Raw genomic sequence first — 25,406 nt, 5'->3', positions numbered from 1 at the left:
GTTGGGTCATGACTTTGAAATCATCTACAAAAAAGGGAAGTAAAATGTTCTTGAAGATGCACTCTCAAGAAAGGATGAGGATGTGGAAGCATTACTTTGTGGTATTTATATTATCCAACCAGATTGGATAAACAAAGCAAGGGATGAATGGAAGAATGATGAACAGGTGTGGCCAATCATTCAAAAGTTGCAGAAGATCCTAGTTCAAATAGTATTGCCGGAATGTGACGAGGAAGGAAAAATCATATTAGAACCTAAAGCAACCACAAAAACAAGAAATTGATAGCTACAAAATCGATCAATTTCAAAGTATCTCATCAAGTGTAAGAACTTACCCACTGAAGATTCCACATGAGAGGATGAGAATTTTATACGGAATCATCCATAACTACTCAAGCGTTGAGGAAAACACTTTTTTAAGGAGAGGGGCATGTTAGGTCCCTGTACTACTAGTGTAACCCCTTATTGTTATTAGTGTAACCCCCTTATTATATTGTTGTACCCATGTAGTCCCCATATTGTTATTATTGTGCCCCATAGAAGCCCACTATTTTTATTGTTGTGTCGTTACATTATTATTGTTATGTCGGCTCTGATTATATTATTACCCCTTAGACTCCTATATATAGAAAGGAGGTCTTCTCATTTGCATCATCCAAGAATTGTTCATTTTTGTAATGTAAATAAGGTTTTCCCGTCTAAGAGGCTTATTTCTAAGGCATTGATATATCTTTCCTATCTTTTTGTGATCTGGTTTCATAACAGAATTCAACAATGTACGTCTTCCTAAGAAGACAAGGATGGGGATTTGCAGTAGATGTGATTATCGTAAATAAAAAGGGATAAATGTGAAAGATCAGAAAGAGGTAAGCATTCTTGACATTAATTTTTAAAATTATATAGTCAACAACTATGAAAATTTATTTATTAATGACTTTATTTTATGATGTGTAGATTCCATTGTCAAAGCGCTTCAAGAGCATCACAAAAAATGAATAAGTGAAAGGAAAAAGTTGTACGAGCATTGAAATAAGTGTTATGATAATCCAAATAAATGTTTGGGTTTGATAATTGATGGTATGGACTAGAAGAAAACACTTCTACCACATTTTTTTCGCACACCCAAAAATTTACAGGAGGAAAAATTTATTCAGTATCACTTGGTCAGTTGTATGGTATTCAATGGGACAATGCTTCCAAGGGTATACTTCACATCTGCAAATATTCATAATGATGAAAATCTGACAAGAACCATAATTCATGATGTTCTTTCTCATTAGACTAGTAATCTTCCAGAAGTTTTTTATCTACAATTCGAAAACACTTGTCATGAAAACAAAAATCATATTGGTTTTGGATATCTAAACATGTTTGTTGAATTGAGAAATTTCAAAAGGTAAAGGATGATTTCCTTATTGTTGGGCACACTCATGACCATATTGATCAGATGTTCAGTAGTTTTTCATTCACATGGAGGAGGAAGAATGTTGGTAGCTTGTCATCACTAATTGAATGTATTAAGAAATCATACATGCCAGAGCCTATTTTTGATGTTTTGGAATAAACTGTTGACATGCGACGGTTTATTCTAGGATCACATGGTGAGGAGAAATACATTGAACAACTTAATGACATTAGCTTCCAACATCAACTTCATATGAAAAAAATTGATGGGAAAATGCTAATATGGGACAAGAAGTATTCAACTACTGCAAAATGGACGTCGTCATCAGGTTTGGAATTTTTTAAGTTCGTTCCAGATCATCCAATATTTGCATCAAATATATTGGTATTACAATCAATTGCTGAAGTTCATAACGCACACAGGCAGAAGACAAATATAAATTATATTTATAATGTTGAGGAAATTAAACAATATATTAGATATACATATGAGTACTTTGATATTGTTGATTCATTTTGGTGGAAGTCTTTTTTCAATAATCAAAGTGATATCATTTCAAGAACAACAAATGAAGATATACCTTTGAAAACTCCATTTACTTGGCCAGAAAATGTGTCAAATGAACAGGAGGAAAGAAACATTGTTGGAGAATAACAATCTCAATGTATTATTAATTCTTCACAGGTAGAGGAAAGAGAAATGCATATTCATTCCATAAGTTCTCGTGCACAATTAGAAGCCATAGAATACCTTTACAAGGGTTTAGTATAGGATATTGAGGGTTGCATGATCACAGTGCTAGCAGATGGAGATGCCAATGGCTATCCATTCTCGATTGTTAAGGTTATAAAGGTCATTACAGAAAATGAAGATGTTGGAGGTGTTGAAGTACATTCGTATGCCACAAATACACACCCATTCAATGGTGTGTACAAGCCACAGATGGTAGTTAATAAAAAAAATTCCAAAAAGAGAAAAAGAAAGGGTACAAATATAAATCATCGCTGCAGAGACCTCTTAAAATTGGAGGATGTTGACATACTTGTTTAGAAATTCAGTTTAAGAAGGAGAGGAACTATTCGCTTCAGGACAATAGAGATTCTAAAGAGGTTGTTACCAGAAGAAATAGAGTCCGCTGAACCGAATTATAGATCTAGAAGAATTTTGAAACCTGAAATGGTGGGCATGGAGGTGGACTCGGATGACAGACTAGTTGATGAGAGAGAATAATATTGAACATCTTAATCTTCATCTAGTAAGTCATCTGAAGATGTGAATTCTGATGGTGTGAAAGAAGACATGGTTGATTTTAAGTAATTGTCTAAGACAATTTATATACTGATGTTTGCATCGTATCTTGAAATAAAAATTTTGATTTCCATGTGATGTTAAATAAAGTTATGAGTCATTTTTATGTTTGTTGGATTATATATTTTTATTATGATGAGTTCTACTGTTTAGAATATCCACAATGTAACAATAACTTAGAGATATAATTTATGTTTTATTCAATCTATAAGTATTGATATTTTGAATAATTTATACATGTAATTTGTTCATAATGTCATGGTTTAAATTTGTTGAAAACTTACAGGAATTCCTTGCAGTGGGAGTGATTGGAGGTTCCTAATCGTATGAGTGCCCATGTCAAGGGAGTGAATGAGGCTTTAAGGAAGAAAATTTTCAGTTTGTCTCAGAGGTTGATCATCTGGACGGGTTGGATGGCTCTTGGGGGTTCTGTTGCATGTGTAGAAGGTCTGGTTGGTTGTGTTCTATTAGTTCCACTTCCTTAATTGATATGTAGAGATTTGAATCATATCATAGTAACTCTTCATCACATATTTACCTTGGTTGGCCATTTACTTGGGTAGATTTGGGAGGAGGGTGTTCCAAGATCACACATTCATGCTTAGAATTTGGCATGCGGGTGATTGACTGAAGAGAGATTTGGTTCAACCCAATCTATGGTCAGGTAGTATGTGGAAGTCCCTAACTTGGTTGGATTTTGCATATGTTAATAACAATTCTTTTCCTCTTGTATTTTATGAGTAAATGTACTTGCTATTATGTGGCTTATATGGATTTTCTATCATTGATATTTCTCTGGTTATATGTTGGTTATAAGCATGGTTTATGACAAACTTGAGTTATGACTCTCATCATGTTTTGGTTAGTAAATGAAATGTGAATGAATGCATGACCTAATATATGATAATAAAAATATTATGAGAGGTCATCAGACCTTCTTGATGATTCTCAGATAAGTATGAGCTCCCTATGCTCAGATGTGTATTTATGACCTGTACATTACATGTCTGATGGAATGAATTTCATGGCTAGGCCTTGTTAGGGAAAGTTGAGTACTGGAAAACATAAGTTAAGCAAATTGTATAAAATAATCATGTAAGGAAAAATACAAATGCTTGTTGATAGATGTTACTTGAATTTTCCAATAATTAAATAATATTGATTCAAATTAAATATAATAAAAATAAAAATTAATATCAATAAACAACATTTATATGGAAATTTAATAACATCTATATTTGTGTTTCAGGAGGCACACAACAACCTAATATATGAGAGATGTTGTCTCGTAACATTACATTTTTTTTTGAACAAAAATTAGTAATATTGATAGAAATCTATGCTCGGTCGCAAAAAAATACATGGGGATTACATCTTCAATGTTCATATTTAACCAAAATACCTATACATGTCTGATGATATACAGACGACTACAAGAGATAACAACAGATAGATTGATATCATGCTTTCATGAGTGCAAAGAGGACTAAAAATATGAATAACAAACATGCAATTAGAAGAACATATGACCACATTAGAGAAACTACAAATGCCCACAAACAAATTATGTTAGACTACACGCTTACAAAAAAAACCAAAATAAATTGAAAGAGCTTGATGGAGGTATTAGCCACTGTTTGTAGCTTGCTGGTTGAGATTAATTTCATGATGCGATGCATCCTCTTAGTGCCTATATCGAGTTTCCTGGGATTTTTTGCTTAATTTAAGGTCCATAACCATGCCACTGAGAGAATCGACTTCATCAACCAATTGCGAAAGTTGAAATAGAAGAGAGAGTATCTTATTTTTAATTGCAATATGAGCATGAGACGTTTGGAAAATTTTTACTTGAAGATCATAATCTACTCTATGTAGAGAATCATCAGAAGCCAAACAATGAGAGCATGGGCTACTCACTCAAGAGGACCTAGAGTTCGAATTTGTGTCCATTATACCACCCTAAGAAGTCCCAATTCTGATTTAAGATGATGTCTGACAGCTCCATTGACCTTGTGATACTTTATAGACTTATTTTGGAGAGATAGATACCTAGGAGTTCTAATATGATTTGTAATTAAATTATCAACCACAAAAATACTACCATGACAAACAAGGCAGAGGTTGTAAGAGGACCAAGGGCGGAAACACCTTTGCAAACACACTGACCTATGGAAATTCACCAAAGGAAGAGATTTCCAATGTGCTCAAATAACCACTGTAGTCACAATCCCATTTATAACATTCCTATTGAAACCTAATGTTTGGAATTGGGAAAATTATGTTAATATTTTAAATACAAAAATAAGCAAGGTGAAGAGAAACTGGAATTTGAATTCCAAGAATATCCCTTCAATGTATTTATCAATTTTCTCTTAATTCAAATACACAATAAGATTTTTGGAGTTACTCCTCGCTTGACATGGTATCATATCCAACTCCCAAAATTAGCCATTTTTCTCTAACTCTTGTCATTGTCCTCATTTTCCCTGCCATTATTCTCTATCCCTCTTTCGAATTTGAAGTTTCATCAAGTGTATCCTTTTTTCTTTGCCGGTGTTAATAACTGCGTTGATTTTTTCTTTTTTCTCTTGTGCGTTGAGCTCCTTAAAAATTTTGGTTCGCATTTTAATGAGTATATCAAAGTATAGGCATTAAGTTTAAGTCTTGGAATGGTGCTAGTTCATACGTGTTGTAAGGAGTAGCAATTTGTATCAACGCATTGAATGTTGGGACTGTGAAGGCATTTGACCATTATTCATTATGGTATGTTTTGATTGTTGTATAGTATTTGTTGGAAAATTATCTGCGCATCAGAAATTTTGATGTCTAAAATGCCCCTCGTAAGAAAAATGTACAACCAAAATAAACTTTATAATAACCAATAGGCTTCAAGATGATGATGTCAACCATGGGGGATGATTCGACATTTTTGGACTAAAATAGTAAAAAGATAAAAAAAAAATAATAAAATAATAAAGCTATCTTTTCAACTCATATTTTCAACTTATCTCCTTAAGGTTTTACTCGAATTTCAAGCAGGAGTACTCATTGGATGCAAAATATAATTCCTCATCTAAGGACTAGCCATGTGGCATACTTTTGATTGACCCTGTGACATGAAAAGTGTGAAATACATGAAAATCATTATTGCAATCACGTTTTTCATGTATTCCACATTTTTTCGTGCAGTAGGGGCCATCAAAATTATGCTACATGGGTACTCCTTGGATGAGGAATCAAATTTTGCATACAACAAGTGTTTTCGCTCGAAATTTGAGTAAACCCGTAGAGAGATAAGTTGAATATACAAGTTGAAAAAATAGTTTCTTACTTTTTCCCTCTAAACTTTGATGGTAATCTAATCTTATTTTATTATTTTATAATTTCCTTAGGAGGTCCATTTTAAACCTCAAAACTCCCCAATTGTGTGTATGAATGTTTGTTTGGTATGTTGCATTTTTTTTTGAAGGTTTGTGTTGAGAACGATGAATCATAGTTTGAGTTATTTCCATCTGATTTGTGCGTTGGTGTCACTGTTGGGATTATAATTCTCCCATGATTTTCATATTTCAAGTAATTATTTAACGGATTTTTACACGGGTTGAAGCATATGAAGTGTTATGTAATGGCATTGTCATGTGTCAAGTAATAATATAATGGATTTTTAAGGGGGCCGAAGCATATGAAGTGTTATGTAATGGCATATGGCATAATAAATTCATTGAAGCTCTTTCTAAAGGCCATATGAAATTACCGTATGGTATATGGAAGGTATAAATTATATTTTATTATTTTGACTTTATATAGTGAAGAGTGAAGTTCGTAGGGAGGTTTTTAAGTAAGGCTTGAAAGAAAGAAAAAGTAAAGTTTCAATTATTTTGAAAATCAAAAGAGCATAGGTCTTTTTGATGATTCATTCACATATCTCTATTGTGGGAGTAGTTCTCTCTGGAAAATATAACTATCATGAGCGATTTAGGAAGATAAAACACACTTTTATTTTCAATGAGTTGTGGCTAGCGGTCTCTAAAGGAGAAGGATATAATGCACCTGATTCTAGCCTTGATTCTAGCATCAATAAATGAAGAGGTGAGTTATCATATTTCACCATTTTGAAATTCTTTTAAAGCCTTAAATAAGTTGAAGGAATTGTATGAATCATATTCTCAGCTTGAATTTGTTCAATTGATGATTAATTCATTCAATCTTGAATTAAAAAATGATGACACTCTTTCCTTAGTATCACAAGTATGATCTATTATGCATGACATAAAATCCACTAGTGTTGAAATAGATATTCCTCTCATAGCCTATGTCAACGAACTATATATCACATTCACATTATCTTGAATCATTGCAAGAAAGTGGCGAACAGAAGGAGATTACCTTTGACTCCCTTAAGAAGAGGTTTGTTGAAAAAGAGAATCATTTTGGCAAAAAGACAACTCCTTAGTATTTTGAAGAAGTTGCATGCCTTGCAAAAAAGCAGATTAATCATGCACAAGATTTGCCTAGGGGAATAGGTGGCCGAAGAGGAAGAGGAAGGAATAATTTCAGAGGCAGGGGGGGCAGAAATTTCCAAGGAGAAAGGTCGGATATTCATTGCATATGATGCAATAAAGATGGACATGATGCTTCTACATGTAATCTTCCTTGGGACAAAATCAAGTAGGAAAGAAATGAAGAAAAGGGTAAAATGTCTAGAAAAGGGAAAGGAACATCATCCAAGTATACACATTATGTTGTGACACATTGTAACATTAGAGTAACTAAATAATTATTCAATGCTTCACTTGATTCATGGAAAGAGACTTGGTTTCTTGATTCAGGATAAAATTACCACATTAATTTCAGAAGATATTTCTTTTACTAATTCAACGATAATGTTGATGGAGCAACATACTTTGTAGACAAGTCAAAACTCAAGTCATCAGGGCTTGGCACGATCAGTCTCAAACTTCCTAATCTTCTAGACTTTCTTCTACATGATGTTCTATAACTCTCGGAGCTCAGGAGAAACTTGTTGTCTTTGGTCCACATCGATAAGAAAGGAAACTCGATTCATATATCTGATGGCAAGGTCAACGTCATAAAAGCATCACATCAATCACTTTGAATGATCAGGTTAGAATAAGAAATAATTAGAAAGCTACAACGAACCTTTGCTCATGCAAAAAAAAGTTCATATAGTTCTCATTACGATGAAAGTACACTTCCATCAAGTATTTTATGGCATTCTAGATTTAGACACTTAAACTATGACCACCTTTGTTTGTTGAAGAAAAATGGTGTTACTGGTTTTCCTACTATTCCTAGTAAACATAAGCAATGTGATGTTTGTCGATTAGGAAAGAACAACAAACAATATTTTCATGATTCTCATTCTAGAGCACATAGAAAACTTGAGCTCATTCATTATTATTTATGTGGCCCTATACCTATTCTTTACGTAAATGGTAATAAATATATGATGACATTTATTGATGACTACACTAGAATGCGTTGGGTTTATTTATTGAAGAACAAAGCTCAAGATTTTGAAATATTCAAGAACTTTCTTTCATGGATTAAAAATGGTGCACAGTCTCGTCTTGGCTTTATTTGCACTGATAATGGAAAAGAATATACTTCAAATAAATTTGAAAACTATTTGTGCTAGGATGGGATTAAACATCAAAAAACCATGCCCTATAATCCCCAACAAAAAGGTGTAGCTGAAATGATGAACATGACTATCTTAAATATGGTACCTTCAATGATGCTTTTCAAGAATGTTAAGCTTGTTTTTTGGGTTAATGTAGTTCTATGTGTTTTGTATATAAAGAATAGTTGTCCATCTCATGCTATCAAAAACAAGACTCCCTATGAAATGTGGTATGACCATATTCCTTTGATGAGGCATTTCAAGGCTTTTCATTCCACATGCTATGCCTTGATACCTAAGGAACAAAGAAAAATTTTGGTGCAAGGAGCTGCAAATTTATCTTCTTGGGGTACTCAAATACCTTCAAAGAATACCATCTCTATGATAAAGCTAATAAGAAGTTTATAATATCTAGAGATGTCATCTTTCTTGAATCTTCCAACACTGACAATGTTGTTGAGTGTCAACTTGATCACTTGGATATATTTGGACATGCAAATTATTTCCAAGAGTTTGACAATGAGATTCCACATATTAAAGGGGGGATCCCTATGCTAGATAAATTTGTGGAATTGTCTTCTAGAGCACTCTCTCCACCGCATGAAGCTCCAACAATTGATGATACTTTGAGTGATGTGATTGGCAGAATTGATAGACAAAATATTGATTTAGCCCCATCTCAATCAACTGAGCAACTTGGGCCATCTTAGAAAGGTCCTCCAAAATGGTTGACAAAGACACTTGAAATTGTTCATCCTTATGAGGTTGGAAAGATAGGAACAAGAAACTCAAAAAAAAAAAGATAAAGGTGATGTAGAATATCTTGATTCACCTATTGATATAGATGTTTCTTATGATTGTGAATTGATCTTGTCTACATATTTCGAACCATCTTCCATCAAATAAGCGCTTCTCGTGATGAATGAAAATAAGTCTTGTAGAAATAATATGATTCTTTGATAAATAATGGAACTTGGAAGATGTTTGATCTCAATTGGGAACCAAACCAATAGGTTGCAAGTGGGTCTTCAAAAAAAAGTATAAATAAAATGGCTCACTTGACAAGCACAAAGCCAGGCTTGTGGAAAAAGGTTTTGCACAGAAGGAAGGAGTTGACTATGAGGAGAATTTTTCCCGCACAGCAAAATGGGCTACCATCCAGACACTCTTTTCCTTGGCAGTGCAGAATGACCAGAAGGTCTATCAAATGGATGCAAAAAATAATTTCTTGAATGGATATTTGAAAGAGAATGTTTTTATGTCCCAACCAGAAGGATTTGTTGTGAAGGGTTAGGAACAAAAATTATGAAATATTGTAAAATCCTTGTATGGCCTCAAGTAAGCACCGCAAGCCTAGTACAAGAAATTAACTGAGCATTTTCTGAAACTCAATTTCAAAGATGATGAACTTGATGATGAAACTTTGTTTCTGAATAAATTTGGGGAAACAATTGTATATACTGAGGTGTATGTAGACAATCTTCTCATGATAGGGAATTATGAGAAATAAATTGCATCCATAAAGAAAGAACAAAGGAAAGGTTTTGAAATGACAAATTTGGCCTATGTTCATTGCTATCTTGGTATTGAAGTAACAAAAAATCCAAAGTTTATATTCCTCTCTCAGAATAAGTACATTGGAGATCTGTTTTACATGCTTGATAGGGATTAGTGCAATCTTTTGATTACTCTAATGGAACAAAACTTAAAGCTCACGTCCACTCAAGGAAAATAATTTGAGGATGCAACAAAGTATATATAGCTCGTAGGAAGTCTCAACTACCTGGATACTACTAGACTGGACATTTCATTTGTTGTTGGAATCCTCTCCAAGTTTATACAAAATCCTTGTGAAAGCCATTGATCTTCTGCAAAGATAATTCTAAATTACTTAAAGGGAACTCAAGACTTTGATCTCAAGTATACACAAGTGGGTGGCTTCAACTTGATTGGATACTCTAATTCATATTTTGTTGGAGATAAAGAAACCAGAGTATAATCTTTAGGTTATGTTATGAGTGTTGGATCAAGAGTTCTCTCTTCGAGGTCATGCAAATAGTCATTTCCAGCAGATTCCAAAAATGAGGTAGAATATGTTGTAGCAATTGAAGCAACAAAGAAAATTGTGTGGCTCAAGACAATTCTAGAAAATTTGTAGGAGAAACAAGTACATTCAGCTCCTCTTTTGATTGACAACACTTCTCCAGTAAATTTTCCAAGGAACTAAAAGTTCCATGATTGAATGAAGAACATCAATACAAAATACCATTTGATTTTACATCATGTTGAAGCCAAAACAATCCACCTGTGACATTGTTCACAAATGAGCAGATTACAGACATCTTCACCAAAGTGCTTGGAAGGGAAAAGTTTGAAATATTCTAAATGATGCTTGGACTCACCAAAAACCCTTCAGATTAAGGGGGGCAATTTCATTGACAATTATATCCTCTATCCCCTTACCAGATATACTTCAACGGCCGGCTTTGAGAATCACGTGGAAGAAGACTCTCTTGGGTCATTCTCTCCCGCATTCATTGTGTCCAGCGTGCTGGTCTTAGCTGTTGTTTTCTAATTTGGTGTTTGATTCGGTGATACTTTATTCATTTCCTCTGCTTTTAATAAGTCGCACGAAACATGTGACAGAAACCAGAAGATACCCAGGAGTCTGAGGTTGTTGCTCTTTGACCAAACTGTGCCATCGATAAGACAGACGGCCGGTTTTAAGAAGCATTGGGTAGCACACAGAGAGACTCGCTTACAGTTGTCGTCTATCATTGACCTGCATCCTTTTTATACCCAATGACATCACATCCATCTTCATCCCAAGTTTATTGGTGTCAATATTGCTTTTGCAGAGAAATCTGGTAGATCATTCCCCTTACCCCTCCTCATCTCAAGTTTATTGATATCAATATTGCTCTTGAAGAGAAATATAGTTTATCATTCCCATTACCTTCTGATTTCCATTGTTTCGCTGCTTAACCATCATCGGCAATAATCAGTGACAGAGATCTATCAAAGCGATACCAATGGAAGGGCTGATACCCTGCATTTACAGAGCTGTCATCCGACACAGCTCCACAAATCAAATACTATCCCGCAGCAGCAGTAGAAGGAATCTATTATCTACGGCAGATCAACATTCGAGGAGCGGAAGACCATTGGCAAGGGATGTTGCGAGACTACGCAATACGGAAGACTCTGGTCGTTTCGTTGATATTGCACCTGCGCAAGACTTTCAGATGATACCAACCGATCAAACTTTCCCTTTCATAGCTCGATCACTACACAGGAGGGCCGGAAAGCAGTATCTAGTAAACCGGCATATGGATCTTTACGACTCGAATTCTTTCGATGATCATCAGTAATGCTGCTACAATAATTGTTATTTCAACTACTTCTAAGTTCTTTCGTGAAAGGATATGTTATGTGTATACTGTTATTGTAGGAGATCTAAGATCGCAAATGTTATGTGTATACTTTTATCGCGCGAGTTCAATAAAATATTTTCATGGCTTAAAACGCACACGAAATGCATTCGGTATTTCGTACGAAATAGCAGGGCACATTTACAGGTTGTTGCAAAATCATATTATGTCTACGAAGTGCCCATTTCACATAGATAATTTTTTTTTGAATCAACGTTGCTTCCAGAGCAAAAGCCAAATATGCTGATGAAGGGAGGAGGACAAGGCTGAGGCAAATATGTTTAATGATTTAGAGACTTGAAAACAAACCAGCACCGCTCTTTGTTTCATCAAACGTATGTAATGGCATGGTTTCCCGGAGTAATGGCTTCCCAGGAGATCTAACTTTAAGAATTTCCAATCATATTTATCTTCTAATCATTTTTTAGAACTGAAGTTACTATATTGAATACGTTTGAATACCTGTACATACTCCTGGCATTTTTTTCAGAAACAGAGTTAGCATATTTAATACCCGGACCATGGTTTTGCTTTGAGTTGTATGAAAAACAGAACCCCTTGTTATCGAACGTAGATTTTCCAACCTGATCAAATAAGTCTTGCAATTAGATTTTCCAACCTGACCAAACTCGAAACTTCCTTTAGACAAAACTGAAATGACCATTTTAAAGCAGAGTTTCTCATGGCGTTTTTTTAGACTTTCATTCCACTAAAGTCGAAATATATATATAACGCTAATTGTGTTGGAAATAATAATCCTAACTAGCCCAATAAAATAAACAGCCTGATAGCAGCCATATCTATCACACGTATGTTTGCAGGTTGCGTCTCTGATTGAAGATAGAAGGACTGAAGCCAGACGCGAACCATTTAGAAACTCAGCAAAGGCATTTAAAGAAGTTATATACATTGGTAAATAGATATGGGCAATCATTCATTCAATGAACTTTGCCCATACTCCAGAACACCTGCGCGATTCTGAACACACTCAACAACAACATCACATTAATTATTTTGGTCTGTCATGAATTAAATGTAAAATTGTATGTTGAGTTAAATATGAATGTAAAATTCATTTTAATGGCAGAGTAGAGAGGTTAGAGAGTAAGAGGTAAAAAAAAGAGGGCAAGTCTCCGTGGAAAATATGGTGGAGCAATTTTTGGTGGGCCCGTGAAAACAACAGTTACTCTATTTCACTGTGTGTCGTGTGTCGTTATTCGAATTGATTGAGGGACAGTGTAGCTTAAATGTATTTTCATGTTTAAGAAATGAAGTCTAAGTTTTAGTGTGTTGCTATTGAGGGACAGTGTAGCGTAAATGTATTTTCATGTTTAAGAAATGAAGTCTAAGTTTTAGTGTGTTGCTCCAAAGATATCTTGTTATTTTTGCTGTGAGTATTCATTTAAGTCTCTGAAATAGTTCCACCGTGGGCGAAATCAACTTCGGCGCGTGCGAAGATAGGTGCGCGAATCAAAGTCAAAAGACCTAGTTCCACCGTGGGCGAAATCAACTTCGGCGCGTGCGAAGATAGGTGCGCGAATCAAAGTCAAAAGACCTCTGCCCTCCGCGAAAATTAAATGGCCCAAATATTTTTAACAAGTTAGGCACAAGCTTTCCGATGCACAGCGTAATCTATCAAATGATTAATCATCGACATTTCTGAAAGGTACACCAGCAATAAGTTGAGAAAACATTAGAATAGTTAAAGTAGAAGTAAGAAAGCAACTGAAACTCGTAGAAAAAGATTCCAAGTAAAGGAAACTGATCATCAGGCAATACTGATTAGCATATTCATCTATTGTTTACAGATTTCTTCACATTGGTTCAATAGTTATTTCGTTCCAAAGTTTCTCACAGAAAGCTATGTGAATGAGAGGCAAATCGATCTCTTCTTCCATACCAGATTTAGAAATCTGATCAGGAACTGTAAAAACTGACTATGGTTGTTACAGAGGGCAGCTCAAGCACAGATTTGCTAGTGGGAAAGGAAGAAGACAACAAATGCCAAGGAGAAGTAATAGAGTCTGACGCAGTAGTTTTCGCATAAGCAAGACAAGAGTTTCTTCTGTCTCGGCCGCACCGAAAATGAAATTTTACCTCTCCACTGATCGAGATCAACAATTCAAATGGAGGGATATTCTTTTATACCAGATTAACCCTTCCCAGCGTTTGTATTCCAGAAAGACCAAAATTAACGTGGTATAAATTTACAGAAATTGAATAACTCATTAAATGAGGATTAATTCCATATTAAAACCAAGAATGTGATCGTTGATTTACAGATAAACCAAGACAACTTTGGCAAGATATCAAAGAAATTAAAAAGAAAAAACAGGTTTTTCCATAAGGAAAAACTATTATACTTTCATTAATAAATAAATAGATACATTTTCCGGCGTTCCATTTCTCATGCCCTTGCATCTATGAACCACAAAAGATTATCAAAATATTTTTACATCAATATCACCAAGATTGTACATACTCTTCTGAAATTTTGTATCATCCACCGGTAAATAACTCCTTAACCTATTCCTAACGATTTGAATATAGGCACGTAATTCCACGTTTTTCAACAAGCTTCCAATGATTTGAATATAGGCACACAATTCCACATTTTTCAAGAGGCTTCCATCCTCTTTATTATTCTTCCACATCTAAACCACAAGAACGATGTGCTTTTAGCACAATATTGAGGTGCATTGCCCTCATACTCGGTATTTTCTTTGCACCCAAAATTTGTTTAACATTAAACATACAAATTATAATGCGTCTCATATTTGCCACCGGTTCGAGTTTATGGTTGTAGCTCTAGCCAATTAGGTTTACAACTATTTCATCGTCTAATTATATGAAATAAAGACCTAGGGATATAGATTTGGAAAATTATGATTTTAAATTTTTTAAAATCATATTTCTAAATATAAATAAAAGTTGATGAAATGGTTGTATAATTGACCCACAGACCTGAAATAGTTGCATGGTCATATCCATAAATGAGGAACTAAATTTGTGCCCCATAATATGAATTTTGAGTTTTTTAATAGTTTTAAATTTTATCTAAAATATAATAAATATGTTTTAGTTGGGAGATAAAAAGGAATCATTTTGTAGAACAAGTAGAATATTAAAAATATTATTACATCAAAATATAAAGAAATCATGTTGTACTAAAATTGTACAGAGAAGAAAGAAACTAAAATATTATAAGGAGGTAATGAACCAATTCTCATGAGTTTCATAGTGAAAATGTGCATTGGTCAATTTCAAAAAGACCATGACATGAAAGAGTATATAACATTTCTTCTCTTTGCTATATGTTTAACTTGTCTTACATGTAAATTTACATTACTTTCATACTTAGCCAATAATCAGAAATATATAGTTGCTAAAATAGTTTGAAGACTGCAGTTAATATATCGTTGCTGCTTGAAGACCACGTTGATGAAATAGTAAATAGTACACAAATCCCGATGCTGAAACAGTCTGTGATCTGCGATGTTGAAACAGCCTGTGATATGCAATGCTGAAACAGTCTGTGATTTACGATGCTAAAATAGTGTTTCATATACAACAGTAACAAGAAAGGATAATTAAAGGAATTGTTACACTGGTCGCAATAGCTGTACCTCAAAGCCAGCACCATTACAACCACTGTAACTGCATTTTGTTATGGAAGATCGGAATATCCTATTCCAGCATAGAAGATTAGATGAGACTAAGAATAGGATTTGTATGTACACATGTAATCATTGTATTAAGAGGATTTGTCCTCTTTAAATAGAGAAGAAATCAGCATTAGAGGGGGACGGCAGAGTATGGAAGGCTTAGCTAAAAGGGAATTACAGAGAACGAGCGTGTTTATTTTTATTGTAACATGTTACATTTGACAGATGAATAAAATATCACTTTGAACACTTCTTCTTAGTTCCCGTTAATTTCTAGGGAATCTTGTGAGAAGGAGAGGGCCCACCTTCCTCACAAGATTCACCCATTAGTTTTTGTAGTGTGTTAATTATTGTTTTTATTCATGCCTTGTTAGAACTCTGCTATCTGTTGTTGAAACTCTGTTTCAACTTATTGTTGCATCATTTTCATACAATTCATTCCTAGTTAATTGTTGTTCAGTTCGATTGGTAATTATTTTTGCCGAATGAGTTTATGAAAGTGTGATAGTCAGAGACAGGTGCTGAACATTCCTACTTTGGGGAATAGGGTCTTGTTCTTTGTTTCAACATAGTTAGTCTTTTCTTTTGCAAATTGTTGAAAGGTTCCTTTTTCCTAGGTTGTTGTTTCTTAATATAATCCAGTATTCTTCTGATAATTGTTCTCCTTTGAATCTTGAATTCTGCAATAGAAAGATTGCTTTTACTGTAATTCAAAGTAGAGCTTCAGTCTGTTCAAAGCAAGGTGTGATTAGTGTAACTTTTACTACAACTTTGGATTGCTTTTGAGATTGAGCATATACAGTGTGTGATTGCCTTTGAAATAAACAGACTTCCCTAGGTTGACAATTTATGTAGCACTTGATTGTTTAATTAAATAAGCAATTATAGTGACCAACACCCGGTGCATAGCACTACCCTAGTGGGCAAAGGGGGAGATTTCAAGAATCCTCCCCCTAGCCTACCAGGGGGACACTCTATTATGGGAAATCATGCCCACAACCAAGAAGCCCACGACTAGGCCCACAGTGACCACTTCCAACATAGTCTCCCCCTGCCTTCTAGGGGGTTGAAGGGTAAGCTTGACTCATGTCAATTTTTAATTTGTAAAAGGAATCTAAATTTAGTTAATAAAAAGTTAGTTTTTTTTTACTCGAATGTGTTTTTTTTCTAGTATTCTGCACGAACATAACAATCCAACTGACACATAACTATTAGTATACCTATGGTAGTTTAAGACCTGCACTCAGCAAAAGGGAAACTAACCTTCCAAACGCAATAATCTTTCGTTGAGTGTGATGTCGATAACAATGTAGTTGTTTCACAAAATCGCTCCAATTTCTTTAATGAAACCTTAAAAAGTCTTGATGTGATGTGAGGAATAGTGAAAATGAAATTTATGATATGGGAGAAATTACGGAAATTTTTTACCGCATGGTGAATGTGGTATTAATTTTTTTTATCAAAAATTAATTTATAAATCATTTTATAGCGATATAGTAATTTTTTTTTAAATGTGGGATAGAAGATATAACAAAAAATAAAAAAATGTAATTGTGTGGTAAATTCTATAGAGTTTAAGTAAAATATTAATTTCATAAGAAAATTTAAGTGAAACTCTTTCAATAAACTGTAAAAGAAAATTTTGGAGCAAAATACATGAAACAAAATTTTTGGAGGGAAATTTTCATTATCTAACCTATATATTATCATTAGGAGAGAGTGAATTTGTATCATTCAACCTCTTTTGTTTGAATGCCATGGATTCTTATGATAGTGAAGTTTCGCTTTGTGAAGCATCAACTTCTTCGTCACGTACTAACTCTATTCATTTTGATGAATATAATGACAATTATTTCTCTATGAATAGAGAGTCAGATCTTCCACTTAGTCCTAATCCTAAGGACTATGAGAGCAACACTTATGAAGAACAGGATGAACAGTTTCAAATAAATAAAGATTCATGGTTTCCACATAGTCCTAACCCTACAGACTATGAAAGCAACAGTGATGAAGGCCAGGATGAGGAATTTCCAATAAATCGAGAGTCCAATATATGACAAAAATAATATCTATCATTTCTCTTATTTCATTTGAATGTTGTCAAAAGGATTGATTGAAATATATGGATTTGAAGTTTGCATTGGAGAAAAGGAAGAGATATTTGTCAATGAATAAAAGCATGCAAAATTCGTATTTAGTGGGGTGCATGCAATCTACAATGTCAGGTTATGATAATCATATTGGGTATTTATTTATCTGTAGAAAGGCTTTCAAAATGTCTCATTCAATGGGTGATTTTCGTCTCTCAAGAATCCAAGAAAATTTCGAAAAAGATTTCACATTTTAGTCAAAAGTATGTCTTTTGGGTCATTATCAAATACTACAATGTCATGGATGAAAGACTTATTTTCAAACATTGGAGAGTGTGTGCCAAATAGAGAGACAATACATATTCCACATAATTTCTCAAGACAATAAATCTATAACTTATAAAAATAATATGGAAAAGGTTTTGAAGGAAATGGTCGATTTATTACATATCAATATTTTGGGAAGATATCGAAGAAAGAATTTGTTAGGTCCCTCTACTACTAGTGTAATCCCTTATTGTTATTGGTGTGACCCCCTTATTATATTGTTGTACGCATGTAGTCCCCATATTTTTATTATTTTTCCAAAGGAAAAAACGGTAACCTTTTATTAAAGAATTAATGAAAAGTTACACTAGTAGTTGCAATGAAGCATTTCACAATCTGCCACATGGGCTCGCGTGGTTACACAACGTTAGAAGACTAACGTGCACAAAGAAGAAGAAAAGAGAAGAGGAGAGAGCAAGAAAAAAAAGGGGGGAAAAAACTGAATTCCAACAGTGATGAAAGACTCACGCTTCAGGTTTTTCGCCCCTTTTTCTTTTCGACCTTACGCCACTCTCCTTGAGTGGGCTCGGTCGAAGCAATGACTAGCTGTGTTCCTGCATTCTGTGTGCCTGTTTCTTTGTCTGAATCTGAGGTATCTGAGTGGTGATGCCGTTTGTTGCCTCCCATGCTTTGATCCATGCTTGTCATCTCTGCCTGATTTTGGTGGGTCTCTACCTATTGTGGAGCCTTGTTTTCTGATATGTTTTCCTTCTGATTCCCTATTTCCGCTTCCTCTATGGTGGTATCATCCTCTTCTGTTTCTGATTCTTCAACTTCTGGTATCGAAGAGGCTTTCCTTCCCGCGGCTCTCTTCTTTGCAACCTCATCTATGTTCTACCAACCTTTGGGCTTCCTTTGTTGTGGCTTGCTCTTGTTGAGGCTTTTGCATGCATTGTACAGATGACCTGTTTGTTGACATCCCCTGCATCTGAAGGCTATTTTCTCATAGTCCAACGGTTGTTTCCACTGTGAGTTGTTGAATTTCAGAATGATGCTTTCAGGTAAACCTTGGCTAAGATCTACCTCGACACATATTCTAGCAAAAGTAAAGATTCCTTTTATGTGTCTCTCTGAGTCAATCTTTAACGTTCTTCCAAGGGTATTCCCTATAACTATTAAGGCCTTGGAGTGCCAGAAATGTATTGGAAGATTATGCAGCCTTACCCATACAGGCATCCTTGATACCACCATAGTATTAGCATCGAACTCCGGGAACCATGGAGTAACAAACAGTCCCGCACTACCCCAAAACCATGGCCCTTCATTGAGAACTTTTTCCTTTTCTTCTTCTTCGAGGACAGTTACTATGAAGAAACCCTTTGAGCATAGGTGAATTTGGCAGTTTTTTGTCCAGACCGTGTGAATCCATTGGTACAATGCATCGGTTCTAGGCCAGAAACCGTTAAATCTACATATAACAGCATTTTTCTGTAGATCTGAGAATATTTACTTTACCTCTGGTAAATCCAAAGAGATAGAAGGGCTCTCTGGCACTTGATCCACGATATACTGTCCTGGAGGTGCATTTACAGCTATTGATTCTTTCCCCTTTGGAGGCTCTTTCCCTTTGGCTGCATCGCGGTATGAGCTTGTAGGTTTTGAGGTAGATCCCTTAGATCCACCTCGCAATCGGTGATTGAGTATGATTGTTGAGTCCTTCGCAACCCTGTAGTACTGAAGTGTGTGTTGGTCCTGCATGCAAAACCCTGAAAATAAAAGGTTTTGTAATGCAGCTGGGATTCCGAGTTTGTCCTGGATCTCTTTTTTTAACTCCAGAATACTCATCCGTTCCCAGATCTGCATACAAACGTGTCTTCCTTCTGTTGATCTGATGAAGATTTGCTTCAGATCCGCTGTGTCTGCCTTGATCAAAACCCGTTTTTCGGAATTGTTTTCTGGATCTGGCGAAAACCCATTTTGCTTCTGCCTGGATCTGGCCAGATCTGGTAAGTCCACCCCAGTTCTGCAAAGTTTGGCCCGATCTAGTATGCCATTTCCCAGATCGGGACTACTATTGGGGCTATCGCTCATTTGCATGACATAGTCTTCGAGCCCTCTGTTGAAAAGCTGCGTCGAGGTGGTAAGAGCCCAGATCTGCACTGCAGAGATCATAGGAGCCTCAGAACACCGCGAAACCAGGTCCCTACTCCCACCCCATACTTGATCTACGGCTTTGCCATTTAAAATCCGCCCTAGATCTGCAGATCGAAACCACGGCGTACCAAAACGGGGCATGGGAGCTGGCATGCGCCTCTTTTCTCCATAGTCGCAGACAGATTTGCCATCCCTGTGCAGAGCGTTCTCGTATGCTGGCGTATCAAGACGGGACAAGGTAAGGGCCGTTTGTTTTGGAGTAAAAAACTCCGGACAAAAGATTTCTGGTGCCGCCGTGAGGTAAACTATCTGCACCCTGAAGGAGGAGGAGCGCACCGGTCGTAGTTTGCTGTGGTTCGATTCATAAAAAACCTTTTCATCAGCAGATCCGATCCAGAACCCATGTAAGGCATCGAGCTCGGAGTATCCCGCGGCCAGGCATCTAGCCGATCCAAGGCAGATCAGTTCTTTTGGGACCGCGGCGGCGCAGAGATTACCTTCTGAAACCCTAAGTCCATGAAACGCCTCCATCGCTCCGTTATAGCTCTCCTCCCCCCGGATCCAGATATTTTTAATATTGTGCCCCATAGAAGCCCAATATATTTATTGTTGTGCCCTTACATTATTATTGTTATGTCGGCTCTGACTATATTATGACCCCTTAGACTCCTATATATAGAAAGGAGGTCTTGTCCTTTGTACCATCCAAGAATTGTTCATTTGTGTAATGTAAGGAGGTTTCCCCCTTTCTATCTTTTCTATCTTTTTGTGAGCTAGTTTCATAACATTTGGTATCAAAGCTTTGGATTCTAGCGTTTCGCTACTCCAAATAGGCCATCGTGGAATTTTACCTATAACTTGTTTTCTGTGACGTTTCAGAAACTTAAAAAAAACCCATTTGAGCTGAAGTCGTTCTGAAGCCCCGATCAAAAAATCACATATTTTCTCACTACAGTTTCAGAGATATGATCTAAGTTAGGGTTTGTGAAAGCTCCAGAATTCCATCGCAAATAGGTCAGCGTGGAATTTTCGCTAACTTTTTATTTCTATGAATATTTAGACTCTGAAATTGAAAACCATTTGAGCCGAAATATTGGTGCAGTTTGGGCACAAATTTTAGAACTTGTTTCGCTATATTTTTGGAGATACAGTCCAAGACATTTAGGGTTTCGGCAAGATCTAGAATTACATCCTAAACAGGTGACCTGGGGAAAATAGTCATAACTTTCTCTCTGAGGATCAGATTGAAATTTCATCAAAAGTGATAGAAAGAGGATGGACTATAATGTTTTTTGTATTGGGTTTAGGTCCTAAGGTCAAAAAAGTGACACGTGGAACTTCATACAAGTTCTCTCTACTGAACTAGTCTATAATCAAGTCATCGTGGGAGATTTGGAAAAACTCTTCCTTGCAGAATCAGATCTTGATCAGATTGGTGGGGTTAGTAAGAGGACTCAAAGAGCTATGACAGGATGCAATTTCAGAACTTGGAGATTCGAAACTACAGAGTTACAGTGGTTTCAATCGAGCTCCTAAAATCAAGAAAAAGAAATATGAGAAAGTTTGGTGGCAAGGATCCAGTAAATTGGATACTACAGATGGAGAAATATTTTGATCTACATGATGTAAAACCATTACAAAAGGTACATATTGCATATTATATTTAGAACCAAATTAGTTTGTATGGTCTAGAGGACTTTGTTCTCATAAACCACTTGTCACCTGGTCAATTTTCATGGAGGAAATGATAGCACATTATGAGGATACAAAGAGAAACACCTCCTTTATCCAATTGATAAATCTCAAACAAAAGGGTTCAATGGCAGAGAACATTGAGGACTCCCAAAAATTGAATATAAGGGTAAATGATATTCCATAGAAGCAAAGGATTGATGTTTTCACAGGGACTTTAAAGGATAACATTCAACATGAAGTTTGTCTTAGGGAACCTGATTCATTACAGAAGGAACTTAGGTTGGCAAGAAAAATTGAAAGAAGAATTATGGAAACAGGGAACCCTTCCAGTCACAACTATAAATATGTAAGTGTTTTTGCTCCTAGCATTCCACAAACTACAACATTTACATCAGAACAATTGGCAGAAAAAAGAGAAAAAGGGCTTTTTTACAATTATGATAGCAAATACACTAAAGGTCATAAGTGCGCTAACAAGAAATTATTTTACATAGATTGGGAAGAGGAGGAAGAAAAGGATCAAGAAATGTCAAAGGAAGAGGACATACACGAAGAACCAACCCTAGAGAAAGAAGAAATGAATCTGACCATATCTTGTAAAGCATTGGCAAGAATTACCACTCCTCAAACTCTCAAGATAGAAGGACATATCAAGAAGAAAAATGTTCAAGAAGTGAAAGATCACATCGAGCATCAAGAAATGAATCCGACCATATGTTGTGATGCATTGGCAGAAAATACCACTCCTCAAACTCTCAATATAGAGAGACATATCAAGAAGAAAAAGGTTCAACCAGTGAAAGATCACATCAAAAATCAACACCAAGTTCTCCAACTTTTAAAGGATAACACCATTTTTGTGTAGAATCGAATGAAACAATAAGCATATCAACATCGCAATGAAAGAATTTTTGATGTAGGCGATTGGGTGTTTTTACGGCTACATCCATACAGACAAATGTCCCTCAACCAAGCTATTTATGTGAAGGAAATGTTGGAAATGCTACATGCACTTAAGAAATGGCGAGCTTACCTAATGGGAAGACACTTCAAGGTAAAAACAGATCATGATAGTCTTTAATACTTTTTATAACAAATATTATCTTCAAAAGAACAAGAAAAATGGGTCACAAATATGTTGGGTCATGACTTTGAAATCATCTACAAAAAAGGGAAGTAAAATGTTGTTGAAGATGCACTCTCAAGAAAGGATGAGGATGTGGAAGAATTACTTTGTGGTATTTATATTATCCAACCAGATTGGATAAACGAAGCAAGGGATGAATGGAAGAATGATGAAGAGGTGTGGCCAATCATTCAAAAGTTGCAGAAGATCCTAGTTCAAATAGTATTGCCGGAATGTGACGAGGAAGGAAAAACCATATTGGAACCTAAAGCAGCCACAGAAACAAGAAATTGATAGCTACAAAATCGATCAATTTAAAAGTATCTCATCAAGTGGAAGAACTTACCCATTGAAGATTCCACATGAGAGGATGAGAATTTTATACGGAATCATCCATAACTACTCAAGCGTTGAGGAAAACACTTTTTTAAGGAGAGGGGCATGTTAGGTCCCTGTACTACTAGTGTAACCCCTTATTGTTATTAGTGTAACCCCCTTATTATATTGTTGTACCCATGTAGTCCCCATATTGTTATTATTGTGCCCCATAGAAGCCCACTATTTTTACTGTTGTGTCGTTACATTATTATTGTTATGTCGGCTCTGATTATATTATTACCCCTTAGACTCCTATATATAGAAAGGAGGTCTTCTCATTTGTATCATCCAAGAATTGTTCATTTTTGTAATGTAAATAAGGTTTTCCCATCTAAGAGGCTTATTTCTAAGGCATTGATATATCTTTCCTATCTTTTTGTGATCTGATTTCATAACAGAATTCAACAATGTACGTCTTCCTAAGAAGACAAGGATGGGGATTTGCAGTAGATGTGATTATCGTAAATAAAAAGGGATAAATGTGAAAGAGCAGAAAGAGGTAAGCATTCTTGACATTAATTTTTAAAATTATATAGTCAACAACTATGAAAATTTATTTATTAATGACTTTCTTTTATGATGTGTAGATTCCATTGTCAAAGCGCTTCAAGAGCATCGCAAAAAATAAATAAGTGAAAGGAAAAAGTTGTACGAGCATTGAAATAAGTGTTATGATAATCCAAATAAATGTTTGGGTTTGATAATTGATGGTATGGACTAGAAGAAAACACTTCTACCACATTTTTTTCGCACACCCAAAAATTTACAGGAGGAAAAATTTATTCAGTATCACTTGGTCAGTTGTATGGTATTCAATGGGAGAATGGTTCCAAGGGTATACTTCACATCTGCAAATATTCATAATGACGAAAATCTGACAAGAACCATAATTCATGATGTTCTTTCTCATTAGACTAGTAATCTTGCAGAAGTTTTTTATCTACAATTCGAAAACACTTGTCATGAAAACAAAAATCATATTGGTTTTGGATATCTAAACATGTTTGTTGAATTGAGAAATTTCAAAAGGTAAAGGTTGATTTCCTTATTGTTGAAAGGGAAAGATGCTATGCCATAGTAGAAAAATTCTCCAATCTAAATGTGTCACATCTTTTACTACATTTTTAAAAATGTTGTTAAGATGTGGGAAAGCTAGGTATATGAAATGCAAATAGACAAAAAATATAATAAACATCTCATTCTCCAATATGTAGTGTAGTGGGGCCTTCAATATTATAGAACTTTATTCTTTAACATTAATTTTACATACAAATGCAATACTTTGACCTTAATTATACTCCATAAAAATATATCATGTTGGAGTTCAATTTTGTTTTTTCTTAAACATGTTTATGCTTTGGATTCTTTATATTTTTAATTCTTATCTATGTTTAATAGGTTTGGGATTAAAATAAATATATGCAAATAATAAGTAATTATTGTTTTTATAATTGAATGATCTTCCTTTCAAATATTTTAGTAAGGGATTTTTAAGATTTGATCTTTCTGGCCACTTGGTAGATACACATTTAAGATGGATCTAAGTTGGTTTAATTATTAATTATAATTATTAACTTTGATTTTTGATTTTTAATTTTATTTATTTATTTTTCTAATTTTATTTTGACCATGTCAAATGTTATAAAAGAGATTACAACATCTCTACCATATTGGAGAGCAGTTTGCTCACAAATATTTAAGAAAAGAAGGAAATCCTCATTGTCTTAAAATATACACTTTAACAAAAAAATAGTATTTACATCAAAACAAATTTATTAAATGAAAAAGTCATTACCCAAATACAATATTAAAAAATATCCCAATTCATTGTTGTATGTTTTTTATTGATTATTTAATTTAGGGAAGTATATCTAAATATGTTAGGATGAGTATGATTACTAATTAAATTATTAATTAGTAAGCCCCCATTCATTACAGCAAAGATTTCTTCAAACCCGTCACTGGTACTATCGTTGGTAGTGCATTGCCCCTTGGAATTCACTTCCCATAAAGTTGAAAATGAACCCAGAGGGTGGTTACTTATGGCTGTCTCCACAAAACAAACCAATATAATCCCTTTAAATTTGCAAGTGATCCACTAAATTAACCGACGACAACAAATCATTTATTTGGTTCAACTCTGAGTTTACACCCTAAAAAATAGCAGAGAATTTCCAACCAAACATCCACCAAAAGTCCGTTCTGCGATTTGGCTAGAAAAATAATGCGCAGAATCAAAAATA

This window comes from Pinus tabuliformis, chromosome 2_2 (assembly GCF_031772625.1).
Source record: "Pinus tabuliformis cultivar Carrire ecotype Pingquan chromosome 2_2, CPIR1, whole genome shotgun sequence".
Lineage (NCBI taxonomy): Eukaryota > Viridiplantae > Streptophyta > Pinopsida > Pinales > Pinaceae > Pinus > Pinus tabuliformis.
This window is presented reverse-complemented; position numbering follows the sequence as displayed.